At 37.8% G+C, this 14,608-nt stretch overlaps 1 pseudogene; it reads left to right on the forward strand.

The window, feature by feature from the left end:
- LOC119060900 (WD repeat domain phosphoinositide-interacting protein 2-like) overlaps window positions 1-14,608 on the forward strand; it is a 149,685-nt pseudogene that overhangs the window by 79,384 nt on the left and 55,693 nt on the right.

Consider the following 14,608-nt stretch of genomic DNA (forward strand, 5'->3'; position numbering starts at 1 on the left):
AATCTGTACACACAAATCTGTACACACGCAGAAGGTTCATAAATGATAGTGTTTAACTGTGAACAAAGAAGGATTTAAACATAGTTATGTTAGTCAATCAAGAAAATAGATTAAAAAATTGTTTACTTTTTTTTCTGGAAAAAGTATAATAATTCATTCTTTCTATTTAATATACTTAGATTTCTGAAATAAAAATATGTTGCATTGAACTTGGGGAAATGTTTGATAATATGCAATACATTACTGTGTTTTTAATAACTCTATTTTAGATAATTTATAAGATATTGGACATTTCATGTGTATAACAGCTACTGCCCTTATACTGCTTTCTATGGAGTATAAGTCATTAAATGATACTGTTGTTTTATTCCAGTGCTTTATATTTTGGCAAATGGTGATTTCTTCCTATACCCTATTGTTTAGTTTCCAAAATATCTTAGAGTCAAATATAAAGATATTTTAATAAAACTTAATTTTACACAGAAAAATAATAGATTAGTAAACATTTTTTTAAGATTTTACTTATTTATTTTTAGAGAGATGGGAAGGGAGGGAGAAAGAAAAGGAGAGAAACATTAACTGGTTGCCTCTGCCACACACCGCCAATGAGGACCTGGCCCATAACCCAATACTGCACCCTGACCAGGGATTGAACCAGTGACCTTTAGTTTAGAATGGAACCAGGCTAGTGCTCCATTCACTGGGGCATGCCAGCCAGGGTATGTCAACAGACATTTAGAAGTAGGTTAACTTCAAGGTATTATCAAATTTCTAGAGGTAGACCTATTGAAAAAATGGGCGGGTAGTTCTGCTTTGTTCAGAGTGAATTAGACGAACAGCCCAGGACACAGACAAGGTCGCGTGTTCTCAGAAGACACCATGAGCACATCCACCTAGAATTCCTTCTATTACACTACCCTATGATTAAATGGGAACTTCTTCAAGTAAATTAAAAAGCATACTTTTAGATAATATTTGAGTATTTCTAGTTCTTACATCATAAATAAGTAATGAAGAAGTTTCTATCTATTACACAACTCTCAACCTTCTGTATATTCCAGATTGGTGATGGTCACACAGAAAGTTTAGAAAGTCAGCACTGAAACCTGTTAGCATTCTTACCTCTCTATGGCTGTACCTAAGGAAAAAACATAGAAGTTCAAGAATAACATACATTATTACAATAGGCAGGTAACCCCATGTCATAGGCTGATACTATAATCTTTTGCTGTCCATTATTATTTTAAACTAACTTGATGTGATTTAATTAGAGCTGTTTGTAAACTGGCAACAATAAAGCTAGATTTGGGGAGAGGGAGGAATGAAGAGTGGCTGCTAGCAGGTATGGGGGTTCTTTTTGGAGTAATAGAAATGTTCTGGAATTAAATAGCAGTGATACTTTCACAATTTTGTGAATAAACTAAAGCCATTGAATTATGTACCCCCAAATGACAAATTTTATTAATTTAAGGATATTTTAGGTGAAATATATTTCTATTTTTAAAAATGAAGCTATTTTTGAAAAGCATATAGTTTTGTGGATATGACATTTTCAGCATGAATCTAATTCTTCACCTAATAATATTACTGTCATATCATTTGAATATGTTTGCTTCAAGGGATGTTCATGATTATTTGAGAATTGTTATGGTAACTGATTTGAAATCTTTGGCAGATAATACCAACAATGGTATTATCTCAATGATGTCATCTGTTGATTGTCTTTTCTGATGCAAGTTGAGAGTTTCATATTTCCTTATGTGCCAGAACATTTTGAATATCACATTATGAGAATCCAGGTGTTGCTCAAACCCTATGGACAAAGTTGGTATTCACTTTTTAGCCTTCTGTGGTCGGTGGTTCCAACACTGGTTCAGTTTTCAACATGTTTGCAGAGTTGTTTGGGTCTGTCCCAACTTTCTCCTAATCATTCAGAGGTTGACCAGAGATCTGGGCAGTAGAATACCATCAGCTCAGTTCTCAAAGTTTTGGTATGCTAATGAGATCAGATTCATGTATGTACAGGTTGGGGCTTGAGCCCAGGGATTCACAAACTTTGTGGTGCCATTTCCCCCTTACATTCCATTACAACCCCATATTTTTTCTAAGCTTCTCTTTTTTGGTTATTCATCCAGAAACCACCTACTTTCATGTTTGTACCACATCTGGGGACAATTAGGGGGAGGTCTAAGAGAAAAAAGACAGTTGGGGTTAGCCCCATCCTCTTGATGCCCCAACTCCATGAAAGGAAGTTAATGTTTCCTGCCCTCAGAGTTTTGACTCTTGCAGGTCTCCATTGCTAGCCATTGTCACCGTCACTGACATTGGCACCAGGGGATTTTTTGGGGACTGAAGTGACAGAGAGCAAAGAGGAAGTGGAGAAAGAAAAGTCAAGAAATTTCCTCCACTCTCTCTCTGAATTTTAGGAGTTACATTTCATTCTCCTCCATCCAAACTTCTCTAGGTCTTTACTATCTGTGCTACAATGCTCACATCTGCGGTTCAGGCTTCACTGATTTCAGATGGGGAAATCTAGTAGAAGAAAATAGCAAACTAATTGCTGATTTAATGGTGCATCAAATTCTGATATCCTTCTCTGATCTAACTCTTGCTATTTACTTTTCAGAGTTGTCAAATAGCTAGGCTACAAATTCTGTTCAGGTTTTATAGTTGCATCCAAGGGGAGTGAAAGTATTAAGTCTACCTTCTATTGACTCCATCCTACCTGGAATTGGAACTCTGTAGTACATGTAATATGCAACTATGATTTAGAAAATTTATAATGCATAGAATGTGCAATAATTATTTAGAAAAAATGTCTTCCTTGGAATTTTTAAAACAATATATTTTATTGAGACATTATAGAAACCGTAGCAAGACTCATGATCATCACTTTACAGTTTTGCTTGACAAGAACTTTTTTTTAGCAAAGTATAAGACATCAGATAAAATTTAAACAATAAGATGATCAATATATCTGTGAACAATATTTATTGGTGTTTTAATCCAAGCTTGGAATTATTGTAATGTATAGGAACTTGAAATATAATATATGCCCTCAAAGACATTTTAAACTTATCAGGGAAACAGTACAGACTAGTGGAAATGTGTGCTGGCCAAAGAGTAAAGAGTAATTTAGGGTAACAACAGGAGGAAATGAAGAAGGCAATGCCATGTCTAACACAACAAAGTATACAGACAAGATATCCTCAGAGCCACAGTGGGGGGTGAGATATACTCTTTGGGAGAAGGGGGGATTTTAGCTGGACCATCAGAATGTACATTAGCAGTGGTAGGGGATGTGGAGAAATAATTCTAGGTAAATAGTGAGACGGCAACAAAGTATGAGATGAGAAAATATAAAAAGAGGCCAATTTGGCTGAAGTTAGAGGTTTGTGCAAGGAAGGAGGTAAATATGGTTGGAAAGAGAAAAAGAAATCAATTAGGAATGTAAAGCTTAAAAATGTAATTTCAAGTCTACATTTATTCACTGATATAAATCATTCAGTGAATATAAATAATATATTTTCCATTGCTCAGCATCTCATGTGCTCTGCTTTAGGTGGGGCAGTAAGGCTTCTCATTTGGGACACTTATGTGGACAAAGAGAGATGAACGGCAGGGCCAACACGGGAACTGTGTCTGTCTGTTTCTGGTGACAGAGTTCAGACTACAGGAAACCAGTTTTGCAGCTTCGGAACAGCCTTGCCAAAAATAAGCCCCATGTATGAAGCCTGTTCCTGAATAAAAGCAGGCTAATTCTAGGGTCTGAGAAAACAATCCCTTAGTGGAGAAGCTGCTCTGACAAGATACTGAAATAAATTTTGTCCTTTGATGTAGCATGTCAGCTGCATTTTAGTTGTAAAGGAACGGTTTGTCACTAAAGCTTCTTTAGGTCCTCAGAGTGATAGACTGGACCTTGTGACACCCAAGATCTATGGTATCCAGGTTGTACAGAATGCCATGACATTGCACATGTGTCTGTTCTGGAGAGGCACATTTCTCATACATTTCAAAGGGGTTTTACTCTCATAACCTTAATTCATAATATCAGGTTTTCATTCTTCAGTCCTGATGCTATGATTTAATCAAGTTTGACTGCTAGGGTCCTATTTTCTTTCCCACCTCCCTGCCTTTTTCTTTCTCTTTCTTTCCAATAAACATCACTTACCCTCTGTGATACCTTCTCACAGGAAATACTACACAATTGTATAATGATCATTTGTCTGATATCTGGACTGAGACTAAGAGGGTGTGGAACACCCCTTTTCCATCTGTGTATCATCACTGAAAATCATGACGTAAAAACAAAGAAAATCATCAAACTACATACCTTATTCTGTAATGATAATCAAAGAGAATAAAATAAGTGAGGGAAAGAAATTAGATGCTTGAAATACTAAACAACCAACAAAAAACACACTGGGATAAATAATGGAAGAAATATCTTTAAACACTTGTTATAAGTGATTACCCTTCCTGCAAAAGGAAAAGACAGTTGTATCATTAGCATGTTTCATCCCTCCTTACTCATTAGGGAACCATAGAAGTATTAAGAGGAAATTTAGCTGCATTTGAATTTACCAACCTCTACTTGATGTGATTAGTGTAACACATTTTAGGAACTATGTCAGTTTGTGATACTAAATTCTACAGCAAATCCTATAGAGCTTTGAACAAGGCCTTACTGTGTCTGATAACTTCTAATGAGGTGCTTTCTCCTTAACACACCATATTTAGCACACTAGTTAAAAACTTGGCTTTCCTCTGTCCTCGTGATTAGAGCTTCTAAAGTAATCACATTCCTCACTCTGTATTTCTCTCCTCATTCGACGACTTTCATTCAGATATCAATTGATTTCTAATGAGCCATTAGTTCCATCTGGATCTGCAGTCAATTAGCATCGGCACTGTTAAATGACGAGGCAGTTACTGCGATTGTTTTGGACATATGCAAGTCTAATTCCTCATTGGCCACCCCCCTTCAAATCTTAACGCGATACCCACATTTCTCATATATCTTTGTTCCTAGTATCCTCATGGCAACTAGCATTCCACTTTCTCAAATTTTTTGTTTGTTTTATTTCTATTTCTCAGTGGGAAATCCAATCTGGTATTATACTCAGTGACAAAGAAAGTGCTAATTAACAGATAAAGGCAATTAAGAGTTTACCTTGAATGTTTTTAGCTAACTTCTGTTTGACATGTACTTACAATATATGTCAGTATTTTTCAGTTTCACACTATAAACTCAACAAAACAGCAAAACATTAAAAAAGCACTATAACCAAAACAGCTCAATGTGAGTGTTAGAGGTCTTTTCTGCAGCTTAGAAGATGCGTATTTGTCTTCTCTGCCTCGTCAGTGATGGCCCCTCACAGCCTCCAGAGGAGGTACAACCTTTTGTCCACTGTGCAGTCATCTCCACTGGCTCCTGCAGTACCATCCTGCTCACTCTGAAATCCAAAATCTCCTTACTGGACAGTCCACAAGTGTTCTCGAACTGTTCTCGCCCTTATTGCAGTGTTTTCTATTATATAATTCTTTCTATTACATAATTATTGCTTTACACATACTGTATACTCCAACTAGACTGGAAAAGGAAAAGGACTGTCATTTACTTTTTTTGCATATGCCACTGTGGCTGAAATAATGCCTTGTAATTTGTAGGCTCTTAGTAAATGATGATTGACTTAGAATCTAAGTGCCTCAAGTACCTAGCACAGTGGTGGAGAGATGGATTGATGGATGGGTAGATGAAACAATGGATGAATGGATAGATGGGTCATAAACTCTAGAGTCAAAGGGAACCACATGATGGTTTGATTCACTCTCCTCATTTTTCAGATAAGAAAACTAGGACTCAGAGAAGAGAAATGATCTCCATCAAGGGCAATACTAATTAGTACTGTATTTTTATTTTGTATTTGCTAACTTGAGGTAGTGTTCTTAGGTTATTGTGTACTTTCTATTTTCAAACAAATTTTATCTCTTTTGTCACTGTGTATTTCACTAGAATTTTCAGGAGCTGAAGACAAGCACAGGGGCTTGATATTTATATGAATTGTGGTAGAAATACTTCTTTATCTTCCTCTCATTTTCTGAGGTGGGGAGAGATGATCGCTCCTTTGAGTTTCACATGGTTGTGTTGAGGGCTGATAATGAGAATGTGCCACCATTCTGGACCTGTGACTTCAGCCAGGTCCATCAGATGCCATTCCAGAGATTTTTCACATTGAAATGGAGAAGAGAGATGACTTCCCTGGAGAAGGAGCTGAGAAGACAAACACCCAGGAACAGCCGACAACCTTGATTCAAGCCGGAAGGAGAATGTCAGATATGGAGAATGAAACTGTGTTTGCATTGAAGCAAAATGAGGACTGGAAAATGGCAAAAACATTTACTGGGCACCAAGGATGTTCATATTTCTACATTTCTACCATTTTTTAAAATTCTCACGAGAAATTTTATGAGCATGGCCACCTTATGAGCAAGTCCTACATAGTACCTTTGCGGTTTTTTTTAAAGCTGCCTATCGCTTCAGGCAGAGAAAGTCCTGTGCCTGGCTGCAGGTGTTGGCTAGGTTTTAGTCCACACCCACCTCTCCGCAGGTACCTTGTGCGGTACCCAACCTGCACAAGTACAGGGTGGCTACGGAGAGAGTTAAACCTATTATTTCCATTTTATGCGTGAGAGAGTTGAGATTCCCATTTATCATGTAAACTTTTTTAATGCAGGGGATTTTTTTAACATTCTAGTTCCTATAGCTAGTAAGTTAACAGAGATAGGATTCACACCTATGTGACCACAAAGGCTTGTACGTTTCTCTTCTAACTGCTCTCATTCTCACACTTGATCTCTTCCCCCTTCCCTCTCTGCCTCTCTCTTACTCTCTCTCTTTCTGTATATGTATCCTCATACTCTCTCCTCCACCCTCATTCCAGCAACAGTGCAAGCTGGAGGCCCAATCAAATCACTTTTACTGAAACAGGCAACCAGGGCCTCATATGAACATTGCAGTGTAGATGGCCCGCGAGTGCTCTGAAGTAACCAAATAGAAATCTGTGAAAGTGTGACATGTTAACAAGAAAACCTTGATATTGTTTCTTCTCCCCTTAGTCTTTTCACAATTTCCATTAGTAAACAGGATAAAAATAGGGCCAGGGAGAGCAGGAAAACAAAAATCCTCCCAAAACAATGAGAAAGCATTCCACCAAAGAGCTTCAAATACCAGTTTTACTGGGTTGGAAAGGTCCAGGTCTGCCAAAATGAATCTAAATTCAGTAGCAACATAAGGAGCTAAATCTGTCAGGTGAGGTGCACATTACCTGAATGAATTAGATTTGCTTAGGAGAGGTATTCAGTCTTTCAAGTTAGTAGGACAAATTTTGTGCGTGGGAACATTTATTCACCAAATGCTAGAGGCCTAGAAGAGATGGTGCAGCCTCTAAAGCAGCTGCATCTAATTGAAGGGGCTATAGCTTGTGAACAATCACTGATCATGGGGCTTTGGTGCACCATTATCGGCTATTCTCACACTGTGAAAGGAGAACAGAATGAGACCGGCTCCTGCCCTCAGGCAGTTTGTAATCAAAGTGCAATGCAGGGCCTACTTCTTCCAAGGCCTGGATCACTACCCACATTTGCAGGAGAGAATTTGGCCCAGGAGAAAACTAAAGACATCCAGTTACCGAACTGTGAAAGGAAGAGGAGACTTGATTTCAGAAATAAGACAAAAACCTCTGCTTTTTTTCTAATTTTTTAAATTGCATTTTCCATTACCATTCAGTTCCCTTATACCTCCTTCCCTCCTGCCCCCACAATTACCACATGGTTGTCCATGTCCATGAGTCCTTTTTCCGCCATCCCTCCACCCCCTACCCTTCCCCTCCCAGAGTTATCATCCTGCTCTCCATCTATAAGTCTGTCTCTATTTTGCTAGTTAGGTTAGTTTGTTCATTAGATTCCACGTATAAGTGAAATCATATGGTGTTTGTCTTTCTCTGACTGCCTTATTTCATTTAGTATAATGTTCTCCAGGTCCCTTCATGCTGTTTCAAAGGGGAAAATTTTCTTTTTTATGACCAAGTAGTATTCCATTATGTAATCCACTCATCTACTTTTTTATCCACTCATCTACAGATGGGCACTTGGGCTGATTCCTTATCTTGGCGGTTGTAAGTAAACCTGCAATGAACATGGAGGTTTTATGTTTTTTTTCAATTAATGTTTAAGGTTCCTTTGGATATATTCCCAGATGTGAAATCACTGGGTCGTAAGGTAGTTCCATTTTTCATTTTTTGAGATATTTCCACACTGCTTTCCACAGTGGCTGCACCAGTCCGCATTCCCACCAACAGTGCAGAAGAATTCCCCTTTCACCACATCTTTGACAGCATTTGTCATTTATTGATTTGTTGATGATGACCATTCTGACAGGTGTGAGATGATATCTCTTTGTAGTTTTAATTTGCATTTCTCTGATGATTAGTGATGTTGAGCATCTTTTCATTTGTCTATTGGCAATTTGTATCTCCTTTTTGGGAGAAGTATCTATTCAGGTCCTTTGCCCATTTTCAAATTGAATTGTTTGAGTTTTTTTGTGTTGAGTTTTATAAGTTCTTAATGAATTTTGGATATTAACCTTCTATCAGATGTACTGGTGAATATGTTCTTTCATTCTGTGGGTTGTCTTTTTATTTTATTGCTGGTTTCCTTTGCTCACAAAAGCTTTTTAGTTTGATGCAGTCCTGTTTGTTTATTTTTCTCTTTTGTTTCCCTTGCCTGAGGAAATATATCAGATAAAATATTGCTATGAGCAATAATAGAGATATTATCAGAATGGACAGAGATGATTTGGGGTTAATGAATGAATACAGGTAAAATCTGGTCCACAGCCCAGGGCAGACTGACCCTGCAGGAAGGAGTTGCCAGAGGAGAGACGTGAGGAGCACACAATCAGACTGATGGCAGCAAATGCACAAAGCCCTGAACTCAGGGAGTTTTCATTCCCTGGGAAACCATCCCCATTTCTCTCTCTCTGTCTCTCTCTCTCTCTTTTTCTCTCTCTCTCTCTATCCCTGTCTCTCTCTATGTATATACCTCTATTTTTATCTATGTATTACATTGTGAAGCTGAAATGCATCATTATCAGTATTTCTCAAAATCGAGAAATACATATTTCCGGGGATTTAAAAAATATGCAGTTTCTGATTCAATAGGAGGTTGGAGATGGTACCAAGAGTCTGCATTTCTACTTTTCCCAGCTGATGCTGATGCTGATGCTGATGCTGATGCTGATGCTAAGGATCTGTGGACTACAGGGTGAGTAAATAGCAGGAGAGGATGTTGAGGAAATAGGAGGGAAGTATTATGGCAATAAAGAGTAAGCAATGTTTTCTCAGAAGATGGGAACCCTGAGCTGGGCTCTGGAAAATGGGAACCAAGAAGACAGGCTTTCTAATAAATTTTAATAGATTGGTGAGCACAAACTAGCTATCATTTATTCAACAATATTTACTGTGGTACAAGACATCTAATAGCAAAATACTTATTAGAAGATTTTATACAAATTTGATGGCAAATAATAATGGTACAATAGGAGCAATGATGAAAAATTAAAGGTCGTGTCTACATTTATTTTGGAATACCAAAAATTTAAGATGCTAGTAATACTTCACTTTTGAAAATTTAAACTGCATTTTGTTTTTTAAAATATTAATTTTTGTTATGTTAAACCCAAAGTTTCGTATAAACCTCTTCTCTGAATGGGCGAGCCTAAGGGGTCGTGTGTTCATTCTGCTGGGCTTGTATTTTGCTTGCCTGTCACAGAAGGCAAATCAAGGCCTTGGTTCCACTAATTCAAGCCACCAAATGACCTGTTTCAAGATGAGAGTAAACAGCAGTCATGTACCTGGCCTTTAACTCTGCAGCAGGTGTTGACACCTGTAGCTACTTAATTCCAGCCAAGATCATCACCTCCCCCTCAAGGCAGCTGGCTCATGTCAAGCATTGCCCACCATTAGTTAAACTACTGGGAGATATTAAGTGAAGGTGTTCCCTCAGATGATGTAGCAAGAAAAGGGGAGATTTGGATGCCAGGAAACCATTTTTGCCAGCAATGCTTGTAGTTTAAGCTACATCCTCTACTACTCTGGCAGCCAAGCATGGAACACAACACCTGGATAGCAGTGTTCTGGGCCAGACAACAGCAGTGTGCAAAGAAAACCACCTGCCAAGGGCTGCGGCTAGAACTGGCTGGAGAAGGGCTGTGTGAGAGGAAAAGAGGTTAAGGCATTCTCAGAGAGTAAATCACTGCACCGTTAGAATTCTCCACTGAAGTCAGCTATGACAATGTGACTCTGCAACTGACTAATTTATTACTATTGAGGGTTTAGTGTGTGTGTGTGCATGCACGCACATGTACATGCACATGAATGGATGGGTGTTCATGATGCAGGGTGGGAATTCCCCTTTGCCCCTGCCGCCCACCACACACACACAGACCTAGTTCTTCCATGTAATCACCACAATTAGGTTTCCATTACACTGGAGATTAGCAGATGCGAATAACCATTTATCAAATTAGGCATAAGGAGAGCAAACTGCTTGGGCATTAGTGCTCCCTAATGACGCTCCTGTGCCCTCTTGCTTCAGCAACACAGCTTTCTTTCATATTGAACAGACTCTATATTTCAATCTCTCCTCCACGGCCTCAAACAAAAACAACTTTGCCTATAAGGCATGTGTTTTGAAGGGACATTTTAAGCTGATTTTAGATGAGGTAACAATAATGTACAATTATAAACTTCAAATATTAGAATAAATTACTGAAAGTCAAATGGTTCTGCTAACCTTCAGGTAAGAGGGTATCTAAATAATTCTAGAAAGATGAATACTTGTTCTATTTTTAAAAATCTCCAGGGAAAGAAACCCTGCCTTTTCACGTGGTGATCAATATAATTTTTAAATGTCAGGGTCCATTTATTTAGTCTATTTCAACCGTTTTTAATGGAATAGATACTCCCTAGGTCCAGGTTAATATATTCAATTTAAGACCTCAAAAGTTAGAGATTAGTCCTGGCTGGTGTGGCTCAGTGGATTGAACGCCAGTCTGCAAACCGAAAGGTCGTGTGTTTAATTCCCAGTCAGGGCACATACCTGGGTTGCAGGCCAATGTTTCTCTCCCTCTCTTTGTTACTCCTTTCCCCACTCTCTAAAAATGAATAAAATCTTTAAAAAATAAAGATTACAATATAGTCAAATATGCATTATATTTTAAAATGTATTAAATGTATTATGTCCTCTATGTCATGTACAATTTTATTAATACAAAATAGTCACTGGCCATTCATATACAAATAGCTGAAGCTTCCCATATCCCTTCCTGAACATTTCTATTTGTTCGACCAAAGTGTTCATCTAGAAAAATGTCAAGACATCTTTAAAAGTCCCCTTTATCACAACAGCTCTTCTAGGGATTTAAAAAAATCTGCTTTTCTCCCGTGTGTCATGGATTGGAAGGAACATTTAGGGAGGGCCTAGGTAGATCGGGAAGGTGGACAAGGAGAATTTACTGTGTTCTTTGACAAATCAGTCTGTCAGAGATGGGTGGGCCAAATTCCTGCCCTTTTAAGAAAGATTCACATTGTGTGTAACAATGCAAGCTGTTTTAAAATAACAAGTCATGCATGAGAAATTGGGTCAGTGTTGCCGCTCTGAGCTTTATCACAGATTTTTAAGACTATGCTGGAAGTTTAATTTGCTCAGGTTTTTTCTCAAAGATGTAAAAATAGGAAAGTATTAGACACGACAAAATAGCTTGTCTGCTGTCCAGACCGTGTGAGAAGAATGACTTAACATCAGCAAAAGCCACAGACTTCCCCAACTGTAGTCTAAGAATCAGTGTTTCTAAGGTCCACATCATGGTCCTCCAGGGCTGTAAGGGTCTTGGAGATGCTTTTCATTTGCCAGTGGACCATTTCCCATTCTTTTGTCCCCACAAAGATCGGGACACACCTAGTGATGGTTGCTAATCAATATACCACTGGGTAACTAAGATCTCAGAGAGAAAAATAAACAATAAACATCATTTCAACCACTCATTAATTTCAAAGCCAGAGAACTAAGCTGTAGAGATATTTAGGGCTATGTCAGACTCATAGATGGAGAGCACTATGTCAGCTGGGGGTGCAGTTAGGTGGTGGTGGGATTGAGCAAGAAGGAAAAAGGACTCATGGACATGGACACCAGGGTGGTGATTGCTTTGGGGTGTGGGGGTGTAAGGGGATTAAATGGTGATGGAAAAAATAGCATAAAGATTAAATTAAAAGAATAAATGCTGGGGGTTTAGAATGTGCTTTATAAAATCCTTGAATAAGCCTCCACATGACTAGTCAAAGGCAAAGTTTGCTTGTCTAGTCTTAAATTCGAGAGTGAAGATATTTCTTTTAATTAATATGCATTTTTTACTCTGCCTACAAACCAATAGTGCATTAAGTAAATTTTACTCAGCCATAGTTTTAAAAATATATTCTTAATTTTTTCAACAATGGATTTTGGCACACTTTCAGTTACGATCAAGTTGCAGCAAAATACATAGTATAAAGAGTTCCTATGTACAGCCTTCACCCAGCTTCTACAAGAGTTAACATCTTATAGAACCACAGTACCTTTTCCAAAACAGAAAATTAAAACTTGACCGAAGACTGCTGAGTAATCTACAGACCTTATTCAGATTTTATCATAGAAAAGAAAATTCTATATTAAATTAGAATTTGATTTCCAGAAGATATAAAGAAGGCACAAGAGGAAAAAGAAGGCAACATTAATGTTTAAATGTTAAGAAAGATATAGAATGTAATGAAGAGAAAATTAGCTGGAGTCAAAATGTTGACATGAAGTCCCAGCTCTGCCACTGAAATGGCAAGTACATCGGGCCGATTATTTTCTTCACCTTGAAAGTTGTAAGAGTAAATGAGATACTTTGGAAGATCTCTTCCTGTTTTAATTGATAAGTAGTTCTTGAACTTAATTTCTAGTACTTGCTTTCATGTGTTTACCTACAGTAAATCATAGTAACACACGTGGTTCTCTTCTATATTCTTCGGTAGTTCCTTTTTCTCTTCCTATTCTCTTAAATACTGAACTTCAAGTTCAGCCTGTCTTTCCCCCTCCCTTTTTGTTAAATCTCATCAGCTCTTACACCCTTCATTATAATCCATACACATCTGACTTAACTAACTCCATACTGAGTTCATCATATTGTTGTTAATTCTGCCTTAAAAAATGTCTTTTAAAATTATGGTTTTTTCCACCCCTACTTTTTCAGCCTTAGTCTAAAACTTTCAATATCCCTGGAAGATTTCAAAATTTTTCCCAATTGTCTTTTCGACTTTAGTCCCTCCCTCCTCCAATCCATTCTCTCCATGGCAAGGTTGTCATGTAAAAATGTAACCTGGTCATTTTTCATTCTACACACCCCAATTGAAATCTCACATCTCTCCATTGATCATCCATTAACAGGAAACTGTCTAACAATTTTCCAGCTTAACTTTCCACATTTCCTTCTTGCTTTGTGTTCACAGCCACCTCACCAAAGGATTTTCTCTTACCTAAACGTACCAACATCTTCCCTCTTCACTACTCATCACTAAGTGGCTTCCAAAAGCCTGGGGACTCTAACAGGGTATGGGTTTATGTTGGTGAGTTTACATGTTTGAAGCTGAGCGTAGTAACTTGCACTTAGTAGGAATGCAATAAGTGCTTGTTGAATCAATTCATTAATTTAGTAACCAACTGGTGAGGGAAGCTACAGTGAACATGGAGTAATAATATCCTGCAGAAGTGATTTTAGTGCTGAACACTAAATGCAAATGCAAACACCTTTTAAAATGTTTGATGTTGTTCTAATGCAAGATGTGGTATCAAATAGAAATAGAGCTATAAATATAAATCTCTGATTCACCTATCTACAGACTATCCTGTCCTAAAATAAAGCTGAAAAAAATATGCTTCCACAGGAAGACATCAATACAGTAATGCTGAATTCTTAGTGCAAGACCAGCATTTATAGCTTTTTATATCAGTTGTCCCAGATTATAAATTCTACTCTCTGGCTTTTAATTATTCAGATACCAAGGGAATTATTTACTAATGCTGCATTATAGCATTTTAATCCAAGGCCAATTTGACATTTCTTATATTTATTTTGCCTGTGTTTCATTTCTTAAAGGATTTTAAAACCTTTAGAAAGCTTGTATTTTTGTATAGTTTTCTGTGATTTCAAGGGCATTTGTGTGGCTCGGCTTGTTACCTAACTTTTCCAGTTGATGTATTTCATGCTTCTCCCCACACTCTGGTCATGTGTTTCAGGGAGATCATCCAAGTTATTCTTAGATGATTGGGAGATGCTGCACTTCTGCCCTCCTTTTCTCAGCATTTCTTAGTTATATGTGTTATTTTCCCAACAAGAGATCATTGGTGTGTTTTTTTTCAGATGTCCCCCTCTCTGCTAATACTTGTATAGAGGTAGACACAGAGTTAGAAACTCACCACACTTCTTCAAGATATCCTTATGGAACATGGCTCAGTAGATGGATTTGTCACT

The sequence above is a fragment of the Artibeus jamaicensis genome, unplaced genomic scaffold, assembly GCF_021234435.1.
Source record: "Artibeus jamaicensis isolate MK-2021 breed Jamaican fruit bat unplaced genomic scaffold, CSHL_Jam_final contig_465, whole genome shotgun sequence".
NCBI classification, from domain to species: Eukaryota; Metazoa; Chordata; class Mammalia; order Chiroptera; family Phyllostomidae; genus Artibeus; species Artibeus jamaicensis.